The sequence below is a fragment of the Saccostrea cucullata genome, unplaced genomic scaffold (assembly GCF_032062105.1).
Source record: "Saccostrea cucullata isolate Sc308-1 unplaced genomic scaffold, CSIRO_AGI_Scuc_v1 ctg1820, whole genome shotgun sequence".
NCBI classification, from domain to species: Eukaryota; Metazoa; Mollusca; class Bivalvia; order Ostreida; family Ostreidae; genus Saccostrea; species Saccostrea cuccullata.
Window position 1 is genome coordinate 38471 of NW_026938023.1, and position 9084 is coordinate 47554.

At 33.5% G+C, this 9084-nt stretch overlaps 1 long non-coding RNA gene across 1 annotated transcript; it reads right to left on the reverse strand.

The window, feature by feature from the left end:
* Positions 1–775: 775 nt before the first annotated feature.
* Positions 776–2146, reverse strand: LOC134249286 (uncharacterized). The gene is made up of 4 exons (XR_009988243.1): positions 2029–2146; positions 1601–1707; positions 1279–1329; positions 776–944 (listed from the first exon to the last, which is right to left on the reverse strand). It is a non-coding gene; the product is annotated as an uncharacterized LOC134249286 (long non-coding RNA).
* Between the last annotated feature and the right edge of the window lie 6938 nt (positions 2147–9084).

Here is a 9084-nt window from a genome sequence, read left to right on the forward strand (position 1 = left end):
AACTTTTTTCGGAATATATAATTTTCAATCTAGCCTGGAAAAGTGCGGAACAATGCCAGAATGGAAATTTGCGGAGGAAATCCATGGAATTCCAGGATATTTGTAAATCTAAGGAATTCCATGGGAATCCATTGACATCCAGGATTCCAAATTCCAAATACATGTACAATGAAAACTGAAATAATTAGTGCGAAATACTTACAAAAAAAATTGATAACATAGCAATTTTTCATAGATCAAATCTATATTTTCAAAATAAAAAATTTGTTGTTTCTTTTACAATGTTTTTTGAGACAAATATTGCATATATACTCTCAGATTTACAATATAAGCTCACTTTTTAAATGTATTCTCACTGAAAGTATTTTACAGCAAAGGTTATTTACAAAAATATCCAGAGAAGAATATTATTACTGGAGAATCACCTTAGTTAAATTCACAATAATCATGTTAAGATATACATGTATCTAGTAAACTCCGGTCTACATTTTCTAAGAAGTTAGTTTTATTAAATGACATTGGACAAGGAATTGGAGAGGTCATTGAAACCTCAACAGAGTATACATTTGCAATGAACTGCCAGTGGCTTATGTACTGGTACAAAGTTAATGACTAGAGTGACAAACACATGTATTAAATGCAAAAAAATATGTACTACAAAACTATATTGATAGAAAGATCCCATAAAATCAACAGATGCTAAAGTATTTTCCTCCAACGTACGTGCCAAATATCCCAATTAATGAAGATCCAACACTTCTGACGTCTTTGCCAGAGAATCACTTCCTCACTGATATATCCCATGAAATTAGTAAATGGTTATGTTATAGGGTTGACAGATAATTGGTGTCACGAATGCATTCACTTTCAGTACGAGGGCTCAGGAAGTTGGATGATGATCATTCCCAGTCCCACAGACACTTCAAACTTTCCTTGCACAATTTCTGAAAGAAAAGATAACCATTAAGATGCATCATTATTGATATCATATAAATATATGACAAATAATAAACTAAAGCTATACAAAACAATTGGTTCTTTCTACCTGGCAAATCAGTCTACTGTAGAAAATGAATTCACTATCTTGCAATTTTTTGTTCAATTTACGATTAATTCTGTATGATAAATGTGAAAAGTTCACAATCGACATGCAGACAACATCAGCCACTGATCAAAAAACTCACTTAGACCTTGAAATGGTTCAGGTGAGCTGATACTGAAAAAGATAATTTCAATAAATGTGATTTCATTGATTTAGAAAATAAAAAGAAATCTGACCTTTTTGGGGTTTTTTTCATACAGCTCTTGTCCTTGTGAGCATCCGGATTCCTGTAAAATGCATGTATACTTCATACATGTAGTAGATGATTGCTGTTTGATCTAAAATAATTATGCATGCCTGTGCAGTTAGCATGTTCAGATTACCTGTCAGAATTCATTGTTTTAAATTCTTAGAACACGGAATTTAAGCGTGTTAAGAATATAAACCTTTACATTTTGTTTACATGGCAAACTTGCAATAATTTTTTTTTAAATCTTACGATTAATAAAATCAAAGTTAGTTTACCTGGTTTGAATGATAAATTGAGCTAGTTTTCACCATATTCACAAGCCTAGTGACTGATTGGCTAAGCATCTACATCCACAAACTTGTCCAAGTTATCAAACGCCATCGCTGTGAAAATCATCTCAGGCACAATGCAGCAACTATAAAATAATCAAAATAAGAGCTATAAATTATCATGAACATGCATTAAAATACATATATAATTAATTACATTGTACATCATACTCTGTAAATGTTATCTTGAACAAATGAACGTATCTAGGTAAAAATTTTTAAATCAGTTCGCTTCCAAAACAGGAAATTCGGGTTAAAATTTATGATCTTAAATTATTACAAAATTGAAATAGTGCACTAACGATTTCATCGTCGGGCAGTTTATGTGTGGTGTCCGGACTAATGAACAGTAGTAGAAGCGTTCTTCATTGAAAGACACATAAAATACTGTATAATATTGTACCTACCGGGACTTAAAATGTCTTCATCTTCTTCTATCCAAAGCTAATCATGATTCCCCTGTTCTATACATCCTCTCTCCAACTTTCCTTCTGTGCAACATCAACATGGCATTCGATATTTTTGAATTTCGGCGTGTTGTTTCAATTATTTATTCAACGAGCCCGACTTCGATCCGGATGTTATTGTACTATTATTCGAAAGTTAAAAAATTCTAAGTAATTTTCCAGTTTTCCAGCACAGAAAATGGCTAAGTTTTTCATTTTATCATTTTTTCCAAAGAATTCCACTACTTTCCAAACAAAAAAAAATGAATTGCATAAACAATGGAAACGTAGAGCTTTAAACATTTTTATTAAAATTTTTAAAAGCGTAAAAATTTTAAAATCCGCTGGCAATGGAAGAAGGGAGCGTATTTTTTTTATGAATGTTTATAAAGCAATAAACGTGTTTAAAAACAAGTTTACATATCTTAGCTTATCTGAATTTAGTTCTCAATCAAATTTTTCGGTGATTTAGAAAATACATGGTGTTTGTTTTTATCGTAACAGAAAAATGTTACGTGCGTGTGTGTTGGTGAGTGAATGTTGTCTCATAAGATTTTTTTTAAATATCGGGATCGATGTGCTTTTCGCGAGGGGTGCCCCTATTTGCGCTTGGTGTCTTTCTGCATGGGATTCTCTATCTATCTATATATTTCTTTTAATCTTTAAGTGTTACAAGTGCTTTATATAACTTTAAAAATTGAATTAGATTATTTTATATAAAAGAATGATTTTTATGGATATAATAAAATATTATTTCCCTACTGAGTATGTTATAAACCGTTCCTAGATTCTGTCTACACCCCCCCCCCCCTCTTTTTTTTACGAATTACTAGATCTGCTCTAAAATTAGCATGAAAATATTAATAACATACAAAATCCCTTAGGAATAGTTACATACTAGTCGCTTGGAAGAAAAAATTAAATACTATCTCATGTTTTTTTATTCTCAAAACGATTTAGGTATTTAAAAATGTAAATTTAAACTTTTTTGAGAATTGAATAAGACGCAGGCGACGTCATTACGTTTTCAGTGAGTAACGTCAAAGTTATTCTTGGAGAGCCTCACTAAAATGCTTATAAAATACCGAAAAAGTGAGATATTTTCAAAATTTATGTATATTTGCATTCAGAAAGAGTCCGGCTATCAAAATTTGCCAAAAAGTCAATTTGTGAAAATTTGACCTTAAGGACAGATGATACAAACAAAAAATTGATGCCTGGATTGGTATATATTTTTGGCCTAATTTTATCGCAATTGATGCATATAATAAAATTCTAGAACATAAAGAAGTTGTAAACCTTCAGTGATGTTCAAAAGTCTGCCATTCTGAAACCATCCTTATTAATCTATACAAATATTTTTCACTTAAAATTCCAATTTTAAGCAAAATTTAATAAAAAATTAAAACCTACGGAGTGAAACTTATTCCTTTTAATCATTTAAACATGACCCAAGTTGTTATTTCCAAATTCTTTGACAAACGTTTGTTTGTATCATCTGTCCTTAAGTACCCTTTTCTCGTGACGGCAGTCATATATGTATCATAATTCCAAAACCAGTTTTGTTTCTTTTTTTTTTCAAAACAAACTCTTTTTAGCTCACCTGAGCCAAAAGCTCAAGTGAGCTTTTCTGATCAAAATTTGTCCGTTGTGTGTCGATGTCGTTGTCGACATCGTAAACTTTTCACATTTTCATCTTCTTCTCAAGAACCACTGGTCCAATTTCAACCAAACTTGCCACAAAATATCCTTGTGTAAAGATAATTCAAGTTTGTTCAAATAAAGGAACAAGCCCTCTTCAAAGGGGAGATAATTATGAATAAATGAAAAATTAATGGCATCTTTTAAAAATCTTCTTAACCAATCTTAATAACCATTGGGCCAGGAAAGATGAAACTCATATGGAAGCATTCTCAGGTAGTGTAGAATTAAGTTTATTCAAAGATCACCAGCTGGAGTGGGGCGGGGCCATAATGGCCGTTCACAGATTTACATAGGAATATATAGGAATTTTTTTAAAAATCTTTTTCAGAACTACTAGGCAAGGAAAGATGAAACTCATGTGGAAGCATCCTTGGATAGTGTAGATTGAATTTTGTTCAAAGCATCACCCCAGGGGGTAGGCGGGGGAACAATGGGTGATCAAAGTTTAACATAGGAATATATGGGATATTTATGTAAAAAAATCTTCTCCAGAACCAAGTGCACTGGGCCAGAAAAATCTAAACTTATATGTAAGCATCTTCATGTCATGACCCCCAGGGGGAAGGGTTTGGCTACAACTGAAGATCAAAGATTTACATAGGAATATACATGTATAGGAAAAATCTTTGAGAATCTTTTTCTCGAGAACCTTTGGGCCAGGAAAGATGAAACCGATGTGAAAACATCCTTAGGTAGTCATTTAGTGTACTAGTTGCTTCCGTAGCACAACGATTTTGAAAGTCAGTTATTTTGGATTTAAGAAAAAAACACAACTTTTATTTTTTTTTTGTAGAATTTTTTTCTTTAAGTTCATATTTACATTATACTTGATTGAGATGAAAATTTGTCTCTGCATTTTTGTTTAATTTATGCTCAATGTCACAGATGGTCTAGCGGATTTACCTTTTTAAAAATTATAAAAATTACTCAAACTATTGTTTCTTTATTACAATTTACATATTTTATGGTTCTTGATAAAAATGTACAAAATTATTGTGATTGCTGCTGTTGTCCTAGTGACCAGTTGCGCCTCTTGCTTTCCATCTCACAGGGTAGAGGATCGACTATAGGTTCCAAGTGTGGCGGCCTATATACTACACTCTAAGGGCGATATATACTCGGCGACCTCACTGTCGTACCCCAACTTTGACATATGGCTGGAACCTGCTCCAACATATACACACAAGTTTTACTTACGAGCTCTAGTGGCTTTACACAAATATACTTTACACTCATTATTTGATCATAATGAACATGTCTTAAACGAAATATACATGCTAAAATTGATGAGAAATACGAATACTGGATGTTTTAGGACAAATTATTAATACTTTACACTGTAAATAACTAAAATGACATTATAAACGACCTTACCTCAGAAAAGCTGGACCATTACGCTATTTTTAAAAACAAAAGTAAGCCCTGCACTCGGTACATGCAAAATATAAATGCTGGATACCAAAACAAAATTATAGGTGAGAGGGGGTGAGAAACGTCTTCCTCTCTGGACTACCGTGTCCAAACTAACTTGCACGGCCAGGCGGGATTTAAGGTCCAGTGAATTGAGGTTCAGTAAAGGTATGAGGGGTGATCAAAAAGTTCGCAAACTAATTGAATAACTTCCATAGAAGAAACAATATTTGATTTTAATGTTGATTATATTTTAAATCAATCCTCCGCAATTTTAATGCACATCAACCATCGTTCTGCGCATGCGCGAATCACGTGATATTGGCGGTCACGTGAACCCCTCCGTAGCAATCTTTTTCCGAGTTTAATATTTCTTTCCATGTGAGTTAATTTTTATGACAAGAACAGTTCATTTGTCAGAAATGGTCATATCTCGACAACAGAATGGGTGGATAATAATATCTTTTCCAAAAATAAGCATGGCGACCATTTAAGAATAAGTCACATTATCCAACGATGGGGTATACGATGAGAAACCGATGCGTTTTTGATGAAAATGGCGTGGTTGCTGGCCGGGCACCACTAGTTATCGGACGGTGACTGAGTCTTTTTTGCGAATCGGTGGGGTCATCGGTAGGAAATAATTCGTAGTTAAAATTCAGCGATGTCTCCAACGATGGCTCACATCGCTCCTCATCGGCAACCCGTCATTAACACATCTTTTCAGGATCGGCCGATGTATGGCCGAGCATCATCCAATATCCGTTAAATCTGAGGTCATCGGGGAGTTTAGTGGTGTTCAACAGATAACGACCGATCATCGGTCGATGTTCGACCAAACATAGGCCCGTAGTCGACCGATGTTCGAACGATTTTTAACAATGTATGAGCGATGTAATATACATCGGCCGATTATCCTGGAACATCGTTTTATGATTAGCAATGCATCGCTGAACCTTTGTAAGTCCGGCTGGCAACCACGAGATTTTTCTCAGAAAACGCATTGGTTGCCCATCGTATGCACATCGCTGGATAATGTGACTGATACTTATAGGACCAATAGGCTGATGTGGACTGATGTTGGGGCATCGTTAACACCAAGGATTACTACCGATTACCACCTGTCTACGGCTACCGGCCGGGAAATGTGACCTAGGCATAAAACACAAATCTTCTGTCTCAGGAGAGACCTTTATTCAAGGTGGATAGAGAATGGGTGCATCCTTTTTGTCATATCTAATATATTTAAAATCTGAGGTAAACGATATCTTAGGTATTAAATACTTATATCATTGTTCAAATATTCAACTATTTTTTAAAGTGCTAATTGGAGGTCTTTGATAGCAAATTGCTTAATTAAAATACATATCTTTTCATTCTTGCTTTCACTGGGCAAAATGACAAGTATCACTTTAAACCATCAGCCTTCCTTCACTAAAACGATTAATCCAATCATTAATTGAATTTATAGGAACTCATTTATCTCAATAAACTGTGTACAAATTATAATTATTATATGATACTGTAAAGGGATTTCTAAGATATACAATAAATTGTACAGTCGTTTGTTGAACGAGTTCGACTGAGACAACCATTTTTCGTCACAAGTGACCTAAATAGTGACGTCATGTTTACATTTTTATAGAACTTGTGTATGGCTATGTGTGTACCGAATTTCATTCCAATCTGAATTGTGGTTTTGTAGATATAGAGATAGATGCGAACTTTTTGATCACCCCTCGAATATACAGTGAAAACATATCTAAAAACAAAGGGGTTCCACACGGGATATTATATGAAAGATAAAATTCGTTAACAAAATTATGATATGGAGATTTTAATGTGACACTCAAAAATGTATATAAAATGCAATTTTCCAATAATGGTCAATTTGTCAAAACATTGAGTTTTTAGTGGTTATTGAATTAGATACAATGATGATAAACAAATGTAAACTGACCCAAGCCAGATTATACTTTATAATATGACTAAGAATTAGAGTCATTCCTTATCAATTAATTTTAAAATTTAAACACCTATGGATGTAAATTTTGCTGCTTTTTATGGGTTCAAATATACCGCGCAATAATAAAACCGTTGTATCGGAAGTGATTTGAAGAGAGAGAATGTAAAAAATGATACATAGATTTAGCAGCCATGATGTTTGTTTACATGAGGTAAGAATGAGTAACTGTTTGAAATTGAAGATACATCAATTAAATCTAGAATTTTCCATAGATTATGAGCACTGGATATGGTATGCAAAAGGAAATCACAGTGAATAGTTTCGGTGAAATGATTGATTGATTATATATTGTTTAACGTCCCTCTTGAGAATTTTTCACTCATATGGAGACGTCACCGATGCCGGTGAAGGGCTTCAAATTTAGACCTTTACTCGGCACTCAGGGCCATTGAGCAGTGAGGGTTCTTTATCGTGCCAACGCCTACCGTGACACGGGACCTACGTTTTTAAGGTCATATCCGAAAGACCCGTGACTTTCACTTCTAGTGCCGAGCGCTTGGCGAAGGAACAGTCACTACCTATGTTTACGTCTTAGGTATGACGCGGCGCCGCGATCGAGAATCGAACCCGGGCCTCCCGATCACTTCGGTGAAATGAAGCACACTTGAAGTGATAGGGTATTTGACTTAATTTTTTTAAATCTGTAAAATTCTTTGAATTCTTTATTTAAAAATTACAGAGAATGAAAATGCTTTAAGTTTGAATTCATTATGGAGTGTGTAACCTGTAATGATATTTTATTACCTGTATTAAATAACAAATTAGGTTTTCAATTTAAAAGACAATTTTAAGCAGATATTTCATTGAATTTTTTATTGTACAATGTTCTGATATAGATTATTTGTTTTTCCATTTCTTCTAAATTACAAGGATATTTGCTTTTATTTCATTTGTATGATATATGTTCTGAAGAATTAAGACACTAGTTTGAAAATTTCCTCTAACTTCAATTCTCGTATTACTAAAATGTAAACTTATTATTAACAGTCAATTATTATTGATGATTAAAGAGGCTGGGTGGTCGTGGACATTTTTAGACTATATTGATCTCCATTAGAAGAAGAACTCCATATAAAGATATAATACAATGATCAAATTTCAAGCTATAATTTTTGAAATTTTTCTTTGACAAAGGATAGTTGACAGCTTTAGATATCATATCCCGAAATTAAGTTATAGCTGGTGGTTGATAAAAGAATAATTAGTTGACCCCTAGCCTCCTAAAAAAATTAAAGAGAATTGGTTTCGTAATTAAGATTCTGTCTGCATCAAGTAATAACTATGCTCAAACTCAAAACATACTACATGTACATAAGTCTGGAAAAAAGATTGTCTCTGTAAAAATAAGAATACAAGTCTAATGCACAAGTACTTGTGGACAGGAGCTCCCTCCTGATAAACAACCCAGGGACATTTTTTCACAAATAACATTTATTAGACTTAATTGTCATGTCCTCCATAGGAAAAGAAATGTGAAATCTCTAAATGAATAATTCCAAACTAGAAATACCCCACTAATGTATAGATTATTTTGGGGTTTTCCTAATTTAGCCTAAGGCATTTATCATAAATAAGTGTAATAAAAGAATATGCGAAAAAAATATGTCGAACAATCCAAAGGGTTAAAAAGAGAAGAAGAGGGAGGGGGTGTTCCGGTCCACAAGCACCTCTGGGCTAAGCATCTGGATGATTAGAAATCAGGATTCCAGACTAAAGAAGAGATTATAGGTAAGAAGGTGTAATGAACTCTTTATATTTGAAACAAGATCATAGACACTGCTCCATTAAAGGAACGATACAATGCTATATAATATTATTTGTTTTCTAAAGCTCCTATCTTGGCAAGTCAATCTAACTATTAAGTGTTGGGAAGGAAA